Here is a 15,845-nt window from a genome sequence, read left to right as displayed (position 1 = left end):
AAAAAAATGCCCATGAACCAAGTAATTTCATTTTATTTTGACCTTTATAACCGTTCTTCAGAAGTGAAAGAGGAATGTTTTAGGGGAGTGTCATGTTTCTGTTATGAACTTTATCACTGATATTTTATGCTTTCTAATTTGAGGCAATAGCGTGAAGATTGGGTTATTCTGTTAAGGCTCAAGCAAAGCAAAGCCAGGGTTTTTATCCATCTATCTTTTCTATAATGGCTTCATTAGTTCATTATAAGGGAAACGGTTGTATTAGTTCATAAAAAAAAAAGAACTAATGGAATCCCCAAAGTGAGCAATTTAGTTCTTTCTGAAACATGAAACCTGGCTGGCCCATTGTTTCCAATATTCCCAAAATGATTCTTTATTTTTTGTGTAAATTGATCCTTTACTTTTCTTGCTTATGATGGAAACATAGTAGCCCTATTGATACGAGTATGATGATTCAAAATGAGTAAGACATGCATTTTTTTTGTTACTTACATTGCGCTAAGAGGAATTAGATGCTTTCCAAAGCAGTATGTTAGGCTTTTCTATTTCTGTGAGTCTACACAAAGAATGTATAGGCAATTCATTTATCCTTAGTAAACTGTGATAAGATTATCTAATACAGTAAGGTATTCAATACTTTCATAAGTAAGGGCATGAAAGCATGAGAAAATGCTAGTGGTAAAAATATTTAATAACCATCTATATTTTGTATATATTTTCAATGTCTATTTGGACATATGTACAATAAAGTGTTTAGGGATTTTTAGCAAAATAAATAAAAGCTAAAACATATAAAATATAAATATCTAACTTAGAACTAGATGAAAATTATTTAGCTCTCACATCTATCCTTGTCCAATTGTATTATGATTACCACTAAAAAGAGTGATTTATATTCATACATGCCTTATTTAAGAAACAAAAGCAAAAATGTAGCCACAGAGAAACAGACATAATATATAATATAAAAATACCTTTAGGTATGACATACTAAATTTACTATAGAATTTGCCTCTTGGAATTGGGAGAGGGGAATATGAATAGAAATGGAGTAAAATCTCAAATTTATCTATGATGTTTTTTCATCTTTATTTATAAAACACAAATATAATTAACTATTAATTCGTGCAGTGGATGATGTATTAATACTCTTCTCAATTTTACAAACACCTGAAAAGCAATAAACACACATATGTATCGATGTGCATGTATATTACTTATTCTACATGCATCACTAAAAACAACCCACACAACAATCTCATCCTTCATCACATCTGATAGATTTCCAATTTTAAGTTGTGCTGGAGTTCTACAAGCCTGGGAAAATAGATTTGGGATAAGGATGTAATAAAGATAAGTTTCAATGCCTGCTACTGTCTTCATTTCTCCTGGTAGCATCATGGGAGCTTCTTGCATTCTCTACAACAGGTTCTTATACTGACTTCAGCTGGGCTTTCCTGACTGGACATCAAATGTGTAGATGCAGCAAAAGTGGAAAAAGGCTTTGCATCTGTCTGCATTGAGTGAATCATGTATGTTCCTTGGTTAGAGGACTAAGTTGAGTGGTTTCATTAGGGTAATGCTATGGAAAACTGAGAAAGACTTGCCTGCAGAACAACCTGTAGAAATGGAGTAAAGATAGAAGAATTAGTTACCTGCAATAGAATTGCCAAACACTTATAAAAACAATGCTCTTGTCTTTATTCACTGGGACCTCATAAGAAGTCATTTTCTAAGTTTTAAGTATTTATCTAAAGCCTGCTCTCAAGCCCTTTATTTGAAGTGTAGGAGCTACACTTTACAGGAGAGATGCTCAGAAATGGTTTCCATTTGTTCTTTAAAAAGACCCAGAATTATACCTGGCTAAAGTTTGGCATTTTTAAGTGTTTCAGTTCACACATGAATGCTTTCCTCTTATATTTTTATTAAAAATGATCTTAAAAATATTTAGCCTTCAGAAGTAGACCACCACACAGGTCACAGAAATGGTGATGATGGGGTAGCACTTTCTATTTTGTGGCTTAGGTGACTAATAGATTTTACAATAGACGTTTTAAAAGTCAAGTAGTGCTCTTTAAATCCAGTGATAAGTGGAAATGATTTTTTTCCCTAGTCTTCTGAAAGAAGTTAATTCAAAAATTGTTTGGCTCTAAAAAATAACACTAACCCACTCATGTTGCAAAGGACTTGATTGATCTGAAGGGAAGTCAAAACTATGCTGCAAATGCGTATCATCTGAGTCTTTCCTGGGTGGGGTTTTTCTGAGGGATAATTGATTTAGACCCTAGCCAGTTTCTGTCTAGGGAAAGTACAAAGCTTTCACTAGGATTTCTGCTAATTCCTGGGGTTCTCATTCCCTGTCTAGCTCTAGTATGCTGTCTCTGTTATTCCTCATGTTTTCCTAGATGCACAATTTAGCCATTCAATAGTTGATTATGATGAAAAGGACTCTCAGGCTTCATTTGGAAAACTTTTGGTCTAAATAGTATATAGTGCTCAGTCATCTTACAAGGGCCGTGTCTCATCCACGGAATCTTCTGCCCTCCTGATTTGCAAAGTTTCAGGAGTACTCTCAAACCTGGTGGCCAGTTCATAGGAAATTATCCTGTGGAAGACAAGCTTGGGTCAAGGTGTGGTGATGATTCCACACCCTTGTGGCTTTGGGGCTCTATTCAGCCCTTGTTATCCGAAGTAGATATGAATTCTGAAGAAGACTGACCAGTCAATGACATATATATATATATATATATCACATATATAAGCATATATATATGACTTAAAGGGGGAGAGTATTCCAAATCCATCCAACTTTGTCTTGGATTAAAACATTTACAAAAAGTCATTTGAAATGCTTATTCATCAATAAATTGGTATAAAAAAACCTACCTGAAAACTAGGTGAATCAAATGGATAAGAATCTTGTATTGAGCATATATTTATGTCAGGTACTGTGCTAAAAACATACAGATTATCTCATATATTATTTTCCATGACTCTATAAAGTCATTACTATTGCAAACACTATTTTACAGGGAAGGAAACTAAGGTTTAGATAAATTGACTTAACCAACAGCACAGAACATCACTGGTGAAAAATTTCAGCTTTGAAGCCGGGTCTTTCTGGTTCCAAGAATGCTTTGTGCGTTAACTCTCTGCTGCATTGCCTGATCAGCTCTGTTCCTTCCACCCTCCAAAATCACTCCATTTTGTTTAAAACTATCTCACTATTAAAATAAAAAATAAGCAACATCAATGATGCATTAAGATTCTCTCCCTGAATAGGACTTTCCACTGATTAAAAAGTCCTCTAGAAGAATTGGCCAATGTCAAATGTCATGTACCCCATTAGTTTAATCCATGCATTTCCACATACTCATAGTCATTTCTTCTAGTTATTAGCAGCAGCACTATTCTTGCAGTTTCTAATATTAAATTCTTGCAACGGGTGGGTAAGTGGAAGGAAGAGGGATTTGGTCTGTAGCTTAATTCTTTCCCATTACGCTCTTTTTTGACTTGCCAGGATCAGTTAATTTGCAAGGGTTCACCCTCAGCCTTCTTAGCAGTCTATGTTCAAAGTCAAGAAGTTCACCTGTATCTAGAAGGAGAGAATATTTCTGTTAAACCTGGGTCAGTAATTTCTATAAGTTGCTAAGAAGCATATAAAATGCAGTTTTGTGAACTGTCATATTTAATAAAGATAATTTTGTGTGTGAAATAAATTCTTATGTATTAGGAATTAATTATCTGCTTGTACGTGTTTTACCCAAATCATAATATATCCTATGAAAAAATTCTGTTTCAATAGTTATAGGACAGAAAAGCACTCTAATGGTGAATCTGGAATTTAATAGGATTTTTTAATTGAAACATTTTTGAGATAATTATAAATTAATATGCAGTTATAAGAAATAATACAGAGACCCCTTGTTTAATTTGCCAGTTTCCTTCAATGATAACATTTTGAAAAAATGATAGGATAAGATCAAAACCAGATACTGACATTGATGCAATCCACCAATATTATTCAAATTTTTCCAGTTTTATTTGGAATCATTTATGAGGTTCTTTGTGTGTATTAAGTACTATAAACTTTATTAGCTCAGTAGGTTTTTATATTCATCACAGTCAAGATACTGAACAGTTACAACCCCACAAGGATCTCTTCTGTTTCCCTATTGTGACCACACCCACCTCTTCCTGCCCTCTTTCCCTTTGTCTTTAACCCCAGGCAATCAAACCATTAACCCATCCACCATTTTGAAAATGTTATTTCAAAAATGTTGTATAAATGGAATCATACAGTGTATAACATTTTGGGATTGGATATATATATATATATTTTTTGTTTGTTTGTTTTTTGTTTTTTTGATACAGGATCTTACTCCCATTGCCTGGGCTGGAGTGCAATGGCTCACTGCCACCTCGACTTCCTGGGCTCAAGCGATCCTCCCACCTCAGCCTCCTGAGTAGCTGGGACCACAGGCTCTCACCACCACCATGCCCAGCTAATTGTATTTGTAGTAGAAACGGGGTTTCACCATGTTGCCCAGGCTGGTCTCCAACCCCTGGGCTTAAGTGATCCTCCTGTGTCGGCTTCCCAACATGCTGAGATTAAGGCCTGAGCCATCGCACCGACTTTTTTTTTTTTTTACTCAACCTAATTTACTGGCAATTCATCCAGTTGACACATCTATCACTATTTTGTTACTTTTTTTTTTTTTTTTTTTTTGAGACAGAGTCTCACTCTATTACCTATCACCCAGGCTGGAGTGCAGCGGCCCGATCTTGGCTCACTACAACCTCCACCACCCGGGTTCAAGCCATTCTCCTGCCTCAGCCTCCTGAGTAGCTGGGATTACAGGCACCTGCCACCATGCCTGGCTAATTTTTTTGTATTTTTAGTAGAGACAGGGTTTCATCATATTGGCCAGGCTGGTTTTGAACTCCTGACCTCAAGTGATCTGCCCGCCTCGGCCCCCCAAAGTGCTAGGATTGCAGGCGTGAGCCACCGCTCCTGGCCTATTTTGTTACTTTAGAAAAATAGCTTGTTACTCTTTGTTGCTGAGTAGTATCCCATTGTATATGTCAGTTTGTTTAACCATCCACCTGTTGAAGGATATATGAGCTGATTTCAGTTTGGGGATATTACAAATAAAGGTGCTATGAATATGCATTTACAGTTTTCTGTGTGAACATAAATTATTATTCTTCTGGAATAAATGTCCAAGAGTGCAAGTGCAAGATTGTATGGCAATTTCATGTTTAGTTTTATAACACACTGCCAAACTAGCTGTACCATTTTGTATCCCTTCAGCAATATTCAATTGATTCTGTTCTCCACATTCTCTCCACGCTTTGGTATTGTCACCATTTTTAAATTTAGCTATTCTGAAAGGTATATAGTGATAGCTCATTGTGAATTTAATTTGCATATCTCTGATAGCTAATAATGTTGGACATTTTTTATGTGCTTATTTGCCATCTGTATTTCCTTTTTGGTGAAATGAATGTTCATGTCTTTTGCACAGTTTCTAATTAGATTGTTTCCCAATGTTATATTTTGAGAGGTTTTTTTTTTCCTACTCCTTTGTTAGATATGTGGTTTGCAAATATTTTCTCCAAATTTCTAGCTTGCCTTTTCATTCTTTTCACATGGGTTTTACCAGAGCAAAAGTTTTTTTTTTTTTTAATTTTGATGAGGTCTAATTAATTTTTTTATGAATTTTGCAACTGTTGTCAATTCTAAGAATTCTTTGCCCAAGGATTTTCTCCTAAAAGTGTTTTTGGTTTATATTTTACATATATATTTATGATCTATTCTGGGTTAATTTTTATAAAAGGTATAAAGTTCACATCAATTTTTTTGCCAGATCCTTCAGCACTATTTACTTAAGGGTTATTCTTCCTCCACTGAATTGCTTTTGCACTATTGTCAAAAATCAGTTGAATATGATTGTGTGGGATCTAATTTAGGATTCTTTATTCTGTTTTATTGATCTATATGTCTATCTCTTCACCCAAGACCCTCAGTCTAAGTTACTCTAGCTATGTAGCTAGCTTTAATATTAACTAAAGTGATTCCTCTCATGTTGTTTTTAAAATTATTTATTTATTTTGTATGTAAAAATAAAGTCGTTATATATGTATAGTGTACAACATTGTGTTTTACAATATGATCACATTGGTGCAATGACTTATTTAAGCTAATTAACATATGTATTACCTCACATACTTATTTTTTCAGGTGAGACATTAAAATCTACTCTTTTACCAATTTTAAAAATGTAATACATATATAGGTATTAACCATAGTCTTCATATCTCTTTGATGTACTGATCTCATTTCCTTTGGATACATAACCTATAGTGCGTTTACTGGATCATATGGTTGTTCTACTTTTAGTTTTTTGAGAAAAGCAACCTCTGTACTGTTTTTTATAATGGCTAATTTACATTCCTACAAACGATATGCAAGGGTTTCCTTTTCTTTGTGTCCTCAACAACACTTATCTTTTTTCTTTTTAATAATAGACATTCCATCGGTGTGAGGTGATATCTCATTATGGTTCTAATTTGCATTTGTCTGAGGATTAGAGATGTTAAACATTTTTTTATATACCTGTCTGCAATTTGTATGTCTTCTTTTGAATGTCTACTCAGGTGATATGCCTAGTTTATTTTTAATTTTTATGGATATGTAATATTTGTACATATTTGTGGGATACATATGATATTTTGAATTGTTTGAGTTCCTTATATATTTTGGATATTTACCCCTTATCAGATGTATGGTTTGCAAATATTTTCTCCCAATTCATAGGTTGTCTCTTCCCTCTGTTGATTCTTTCCTGAGCTATGCAGAAGCTTTTTAGTTTGATGCAATTCTGCTTTTTTTTTTTAATTTTCATTTTTGTGCCAGTACTTTTGGAGTCATGTTCAGAATATCATTACTAGTCCTATGTCAAGGAAAACTTCCCCTGTTTCCTTCTAGCAGTTTTATAGTTTCAGGTCTTAAATTTAAGTCTTTAATGCATTTTGAGTTGATTTTTAACCAGGTGTCCCACTTTATTAATTTTGAAAATCACTTTAGCTATTTTGGGGCTATGCCTTTCCATATAAACTTTAGAATAGATTTTTTTTTATATCTACAAAAGCTTTGGTGGAATTTTGATAGTAATTTTGGGAGAATGTATATTCTTACTATGTTGAGTCTTCCAATACATGAACAGACTATGTCTCTCTCTTTAAATCAAAGAATGATTTAAGTACAGAGACATAGTCTGTTCATGTATTGGAAGATCAGCATTTTGAACAGCATGTATTTATTTGATCAGCATTACGAAGCTTTCAGCATACATTTTTAAACTGTATACCTAAGAATTTCATTTTATTCGAAGTGATTGAAAATTGTACTGTTTTAAATTTTAGTTTCAGTGTTTATTGTTCGTATGTAGAAATGTGATTGATTTTTACATTTTGACCTTGTACCCTTGAACCTTGCTGAACTCAAGTTCTTGGAGTTTTTATGTATATTAGTTGGGATTTTCTATGTAGATAATATGTCACCTCTATCTAGAAACAGTTTATTTCTTCCTATCTAATCTCTATGCCTTTTGTTCCTTTCGCTTGCCTGATTACCACAGCTAGAATTGCCAGTACTATAATGAATAAGAGTAATGAGAACCGATGCCTTTGACTTGTGTCCATTATCGGGAGAAAACATTCAGTCTTTCATCACTAAGTATGTATGCTAGTTTTAGGTTTACATATCTGTGTTTAAGCAAGTCAAGATATTTCCCCTCTATTCCTAATTCCCCTCTATTCCTAATTGGTTGAGAGTTTTTATCTAATGACCATTGGATTTCATCCAAGGCTTTATCTGCATTCATTGATATGATCGTGTTTTCTTTTTTAGCTTGTTGATACGATAGATTACCTTAATTGATTCCTGAATGTTAACTAGCCTTACATACCTGAAATGAATTCCATTTGGTAACGGTATACACATATTTTTATAAATTTTTGAATTTGGTTTGTTAATATTTTTTTCTTTGTCTGGTATTACTTACCATATAAAATGAATTCTGAAGTACTCCCTACTCTTCTAAATTTTCTCAAAGGGATTCATTAAAATTGGTGTTAATTCTTTAAATGTTTAGTAAAATTCTCAAGTGAAACAGTACGAGCCTGAAGATTTCTTTTTACATAGTTCTAAAATTATAAATTCATTTTTTGATGAGGGTTTTCAATTGTCCATTTCATTTTGGTTGAGTTTGGTAGTTTGCAGTTTTTGAAGAATTGGTTCATTTCTTCTAAGTTGCTGAATTTATTAACATAACGTTGCTCATAGCATTTCCTTACTATCTGGTTAATGCACACAGCATCTATAGTGATATCGCCTATTATTTTTGTCAGTGTTGTGAAAAGTTTGTCAATTTTATTGTTTTTTAAAAAAAAGCTATGTGTTTTATTGATTTTTCATATTGTTTTCCTATTTTTAACTTCATTGATTTCTGCTCTTATCTTTACTGTTTCCTTGTTTCTACTTGCTTTGGACTTATTTTGCCAGATTTTTTCCTAGAAATTTTACTATTGACTTGAGACTTTTCCTCATTTCCATAAACTGTAACTATTTGATGCTATAAACTTCTCTCATCACTGCCTTAGCTGCTTCCCATATATTTTTATATGTTATGTTTTTGTTTTCATTTATATTACTTCCTTTGAAACTTCCTCTTTGATCCATGGATTATTTAGAGGTGTATTGTTTATTTCCATGTATTTAGAGATTTTCCTTTGTTCTTCTGTTTTTGAATTCTAGTTTGATTACATATGTTAAAAGAATATATCCTATATGATTTTAATTTTTTTAAAAAAATCATTGACATTTGTTTTATAACCCATAGCATGATCTCTCTTGTGAGTGTGTTATGGGAATGTGAAGAAAAGCAGATTCTGCTGTTGTTGGATAGAGTATTCTTTCTTTCCACGACCAGCCACTTGTGTATTCCTCCATGGATATGTTCCTCATGACATCCAGCTGCCTGTGTCTCTGCCTTGCTAAGGTCTTGGGTTTTTATAGGCCCAGGATGGGGGTTTGGCAGGCCAAGGTAGCCTTGGAAAATACGATATTTGGGCATGAAGGCAGAAGTGCCTGTCCTCACCTATGTCAGTAGGGGGCCCTCCTCTACCCAGCACTTCCCTTCCCTCCTTCCATATCATTTAAAGGGACCAGACTCTTCCCTTCCCTCCTTCCATATCATTTAAAGGGACCACACTCTTCACTTCCCAGCACTCCTGTATCAGTATTGAAGTTCCCACCTGTAGCTATGAACTTACCTATTTCTCTTTTCAGCTGTATCAGTTTCTATTACATGCATTAAAGATCTATTGTGTGATGCATACATATTTAAAAATCATTAAGTCTTCCTAGTAGAAAAGTACTTTAATTATTATGCAGTGGCCCTCTTTGAATGTAGTAATTATCTTTTCTGTGAAGTCTACTTCACTGGATATTAATTAGCCATTCCTGATTTTTAAAATTAAAGTTTGCATGATTTATCTTTTTTCATCTTTTAACTTTCATCTATCTATGTTTTTCCATTTGAAATTAGTTTCTTGTAAGCAGCATATAGTTGATTTTTGTTTGTTTATCCACACTACCAATCCTCATTTTTTATTTTGTATTTATATTTAACATAACTAATAATATGTTAGCATTTAAATCTACCACCTTATTTCTTCTTTTCTATTTGTTTTTGTTTGCTTCTTCTTTCCTGTTACTAATTCCTCTGTTTCTTTTCTCTTGCCTTCCTTTGGCTACTTGAACAATTTTAAGGATATAATCTCAATTTATTTATAGCATTTTTGAGTTGATCTCTTTGCATAGTTTTTGGGTGGCTGCTCTGGGTGTTGCAATATACATATGTGACTTATAAGAGTCTACTGGTATTTTACTATTTCCAGTGAAGTGTGGAAACTTCACTTCCACTTAGGTTCCTTTTCCTACCCCGCTTTTAAATATTGTTGTCTTCAGAGTCATATAGTGTTATAATTTTTGTTTCAGTGATCAAGTATAATTTATAAATTCATGAGAAAAATTGATATAGTGTACGTACCTATGTTACAGCTTCTTTTGTTGTTCCTTCTTCCTTTTTGATGTTCTAGTTTTCTTTCATTTATTATTTCCTTTCTATTTGAAGAAACAACTTTAGCCAATCTTTAACCACTTTTTTGTTTGTCCCAAGAATAGTTGTCAGAGGAACTTGCAGCTGCAGTGTTTACCCCAAGATAACCTTGCCATGAAATACCTTACTTTTATTATTATTTTTGTGTTGCTCTAGTATGTTGACTTTGGAAACAAAAGACATCATTCTATTTATAACATTCTGTTTTAGGTAGTGGTATTTACACTTACAAAATATAGTGATTCTTGATTGCTGAAAAGGTCATATCCTAGAAAATGTAGAATACCTTGTGTGATGTTAACATTTTTCTTGAGCAGTTGTTGGCTGAAGATTTATTTGATGAATTTAATTTTTTTGAAATGGATAATTCTGATGACTCAGACAATTCTGATGTTAGTTCTGTTTGGAAATAACTCCAAGAACAGTGTTTTATATTTTATTTACACTTTGAAAATCAGTCAGATTTGCTTCAGCCTCAAAGAGCATGTTTATATAAAATTAAATGAGCACTGGCAGTGAGCTGCACTTTTCTTTTTTTCTAAATGGGAAAACGGTTAAGGGTTGGTCAGCTAGCAACAAATTATTTTAGTTTTCCTTCATCTAAGATTGTTTTTATTTGCCCTTCTTTCCTGAGACATAGTTTAATTGGATATAAAATTTGTGGTTGGTAGTTTTTTTGTTTTCCGTGTGTGTGGGTGTGTGTGTGTGTGTTTCCCACTTGAGCATTTCCTTTTGGTCTCTGCTGTCATTTGAATTGGCTTTTCCATCCCATAATGTGTTATTTTTCTCTGGCTGATTTAGGGTTTTTCTTTGTCTTTAATTTTCGAATGTTTAGCAATGGTTTCTTGGAATGGATTCTTTAAGTTTATCCTATTTGGGATTTACCCAGTTTCTTGTATCTGAAGGTTTTTGTCTTTTATCAAGTGTGGAGAATTTTCAGGCATTATTTTTTAAAATATTTATTCAGCCTCACTTCCTCTTCTGTCCTTCTGAGACTCTGATGTTATGAAAGTTGGATCATTTATTGTTTCACAAGTTTCTAAGGATCTATTTTTCTCACAGTTTATTTTCTCTCTACTGTTCAGTTTTGGATGAATTCTCCTATTCTGTCTTCATATTTCCTAATTCTATTCTCTTTTATGTCCATTCTATTATTAAGTCCATCCAGGGAGTTTTTATATTTCTGTTATTGTATTTTTTAGTTTAATATTTTCCACTATTTTTATGTACAACTTTCTTGGAGATTTTTTAATGTTTTCATTTGTTTCAAGAGATTTGTAGTTAATTCTTGAAGCATTTTTATGTTGTTGCTTTAAAATCCTCATTAGATAATTTGAAGAACTAATTAACATCAGTATTGACACCAGTTGATTGTCTTTTCATTCAAGGTGTGAAATTTTATGTTCTTGGTGCATGTGATTTCTGACTGTATTCTTGGCATTTTGTCTATTAGGTTAGCAAACTCTGGATCCTTTAATTTTAGTTAAAAGTCAGCCTGCTTAGGTCTTGCACATGTGTCTTGACATACTTTTGTGGACTATGCTTCAAACGTCAGAGTCTTTGTGGTATTATTATGGTCTGCTTGGTTTGTTAGTGCCACTGAAGTTTCTCCTCCTTCTTGCTGTTGGTTCCAGAGGGAGTAAAAGGTGTTTCCCCAAGCTAGGCTTCCAAGTATCGCTAGGAGGATGCAGGTGTGGTGAGATCCTTCTGCCAGTGCTTCCCCCTAACTCTCAACTACTACCCTGATATCTCTGGGTAGGTAAGGAGATCCTCAGATCATAGGGAAAGCTAAGTTTTCTAGACTGGGTCATTTTCTGTGATTGCATCTCTATTTCCTCTTCAGGCTATCTGTCTCTAATAAGACTTTTCATTCCATTTTCAGAACCTTTTATCTATAGACTACCATATATATTGCATCTAGTTACCTCGAGAGGTATAGTACTCTTGCTCCCTTGTGCAAGAGTGCTATAGGCCTTTAAGTTACCTAGCACAAATTAGGATGCTTTGGAGAAAGCATCTGAAATTATCATAAAACTGATGTTGAAAGATTAGTTGACTTGGGTAAAAATAGAATTCAGAAAAATTCCATTTATTTGTATTTACACAACATTAAAATATTCCTTATTTAATCAAATGCACATTGCACTTGTTTTTTCTCACCTGTGTGTGCAGGGGTGGGGGGAAGTGTTGGCGTTAGGTGGGGAAAAAAAGAGGAAAGTTACTATAACTACAACAGCAGAGGATATTTTCATAGAGAAAGGTTCTTTTTTTTTAATGTAGGGACCTAGTAGCTCATTAATAATGCATTTCTTTTAAATATTAATATGTTGATTTCAAACACTTAAATAGGGTTTCAAGGCTCACCTATTGTCCTACAAATCAAGGTCCTGAACAAAACAGAATGCACTCAATTTGAAATAGATAAATAAGTAATTAAATAAGAGATCCAGCTTAATAATTTTATTTGCATTTTTATGATTTGCAAGTATTTTCATGCACATGCTCATACTTAGTTACGTTACATAAACATAGGAGACAAGGTTTTTTTATAGTTAAAAAATAAAATTCAAAGAGATTAGATGGCATATGCAACATTTCTAAGCCAGTAAATGGCAATGATAGGTATATACACTTAGGTCCTATTTTAGGCTTGTGGGAAGTGATGGGGTTCCATTTCTTAAAGATTGTTTTAAGTCAAAATAGATGACTTATGCCCCTTTTGGACAGAGATGGAAGGGCATGATGTGATTAATGTCATAGATCTTTTCCAGCTTCTCTTAGTTTCCGCATTTAACTTCCTTAGCAATTCATTAAAAGACTGAGGGCTTGCTTGACTTTATTTTTTGTATCTAAAGCTAAAAATAAAGCAGGGCAGCCTTAAGAGAGGACATTAAAGTGATGGTACTTACTTTTGTTTGCTTATTTTCATTTTCTGATGGAACAAATAGTTTCCTTGGTAGGCAAACAACTTTCTGAGGGTCAGCATAATTGCAGTAAGCATTTATGCCCTTTCTGAGTTGGCAGCTTACTCTGCTGTGAGCCCTGCATAAGATGCCTGGTTCAGTGAGCAAAACTCACATGGTGTCACTTTGAAGATAAAGTCATGTCTCCCAGGATGCATTGTCAACAAGCCTGATGAGATACAGTGTTGGCAATTTGACTCTTTCTTTAGCTGTTCTTTGACTTTCCAGTCCTTTGGGTTATTCTTTACTAATCTGAAGAAATCACAGCTTCTGGCTATTCTGTACTGTTTGAACAGTTAAACAAGCCTGACTGTCAGATTTCCAATACTGAAGGAATCTACAAAATGAGTAAAATAACCTTGAGCATCATTTATAATACCCATTGTAATCATCTCTAGATTTAAACATGAGGGTTATAGACAGAGTTGCAGATTTAAACATGGAAATTTCTTCTCCTTTTCTTCTTTTGAGAGGACTGTCAAGCAAAATTGAAATTTGCTAGATTTTCTTCTTCTTGATTTTGGACCTAGAGAATGAGTATTACTCATTGATGTAAAGAGTGATCTCTTTAATAGAGTAAGACCCGATGACAAAACCCCACAGTGATGTGTCTAGTATTTAGTCCTATATTCAGTCATGCTGTGGGTTATAACGTGGTTTCCTTAAACACAGTGACCCAATCTATTTCTTTTATTCTAGAAATAAAGATCTACTTTGACTGTGTTTCTTTTCTATGAATGCCAGTATTATAGTCAGTTTCTTTCATCAGAAATTGTTTAAGATAGTATCACTTAATCTTGACTGGTGTTTGTATTTATTTTCTTTTTTGAAGGTCAATAAAATATCAAGGCTTTGGAAACTGAGAACATTCTAAGATCAAGATCAACATGTTTTTTCTAAAAATTAATGCTGTAAATAGGAAACATTTGGAAACTTTTTTTGCTTTTCATTTCTAAATACTTTTCTGTTTTTCTTCCTTAATGTTTAAATTTTAGAGAGTAAACACTGCAGAAGTCGTGACTTACTGAATATAGATGCATGTCCACTATTCTTATTAATACTGATTGCTGATGTAGATTATTGTGGGGGCTGAGAGATTCGTAACATAGCATGTTATTTATTAGCAATTTCAGAATAAGAACTCAACAGAAAATCATTCTAACTAATGATTGTTTGAAGTTCTGGCTCTATAATACATGTGATATTTTAAATTCCTAGATACTCTAAACAATTATGCTTTATGAATTAACCTTTTTTCATATAACCTATTTCACATATTATTATTGTACACTTCCTGTGAATACTATTGTCAAAGTACAGTAGACAAAACAAAATTATATCCTTTAAGCAAGATGGATGCTGTAAATGTATGTATGGACATTTTTATTTCTGGTTATTTCCTAGATATTGTTTGTAATATCTGCTACAAAGAATTTAATTTTAAAATGACACGTTAATATGCTTCTATATGGCATGATTATACATAAAGACATAATTTTACCTACAAAAGGCAGAAAATATTAATCTCTCAAATATGTTAATTGTCTCTTTCAAAATAGGAAGTGTTGATATCTTAAAATATTTGTATATCTGACAATTGTGTTTTATCATATGTATAACTAATTAGTTCACAAAGAATAAGGGGTTTTGATAAGCACAGTGGTTGTTGTATTTAAAGCAATAGACAGAGATTGATAAAAACAGGTAGAACTCTTATCTATCTTCTATCTGTCTATCTGATTTAGGAAAACAAAACAAAACAAAAAGTCATGGCAGTGACAAACACATTGTGTGAAAGGCCCTGCAACTATCTGGGTTGCATTTCAAGTAACGTCTCTCCATTGAGTTGACTGTGGGTTCTGACTGTGTCCTGATCAGTTGCAATGAGCTTACTTCTTTAAATGTAGTTATAATTTAAAATGTATACCTCCAACATCACTAGAAAGTGATGGAAACCATAAAACTAGTAGCTACAAGGCCACAAAGATCAGCAGAGAAAGTTCTAACACCTTAGTGATTTTTCCTTAATTTTCCTACTCTCTCCCCTCCTGTTTTGTTTTTGTTTGTTTTTTTGTTTGTTGTTTGTTTCAGTATTCAATGCCATTTTATTCACATGCTCCCATGTTTTTCCTCTCTCCCATCATAGCCTTTCTCCCCAGGGGAAGAATATGTCTTCTTTTATGCTGCCTGGGGAACCAGAGGACAGATCTTGGGCAGGAGAGTGAGAGGGGGAAGAATCTGAATGGGTTAGTGGCAGGAACGAAGTTCTGGTTAAAGAGGAAATGAGTATCACCCACAGTGAGAGGTATGGAAGGCACTTTTCTCCCATGCAGCCCTGAAGGCCAGGCTGCTTTGGGTAAAAGGGCAAGACTCTGGCATGTGGGCCAATGCCCTGTAGTATTCCTCAGGTAGAGAAGGAGAGAAAGGGAAGCACCATGAAAGATAGTGATCCCAACAGAGGTAGGAGAAGGGGGCTTACACCTATTGGGTCCAGGGGAAAAAGCCAGTCAGAAACCCAACTACTCACTAAAGAGCGGCTTAGGAGTTGGGGTATCCTGGAGCTCCTCTGTGCCCTTCTCCCCATGAGTAAGCTATCAAATGCCTTTAAGGCACCCTGATTTTCTGTAGATCATACAAAAACAAACCCTCTAATATTACCATTGTGACGCACACCGAGGTGAGCATTTAAAAGGCT

At 33.9% G+C, this 15,845-nt stretch overlaps 1 protein-coding gene across 12 annotated transcripts in view; it reads left to right on the top strand.

Annotated features, from left to right (window-relative positions):
• Positions 1 to 15,845, top strand: part of MAGI2 (membrane associated guanylate kinase, WW and PDZ domain containing 2) — a 1,443,575-nt gene that overhangs the window by 83,073 nt on the left and 1,344,657 nt on the right. The window lies entirely within an intron of this gene.

Source organism: Pan paniscus, chromosome 6, assembly GCF_029289425.2.
Source record: "Pan paniscus chromosome 6, NHGRI_mPanPan1-v2.0_pri, whole genome shotgun sequence".
NCBI lineage: Eukaryota > Metazoa > Chordata > Mammalia > Primates > Hominidae > Pan > Pan paniscus.
Note: the sequence above shows the minus strand (reverse complement) of the source record. Positions and strands in the feature narration are given on the sequence as shown.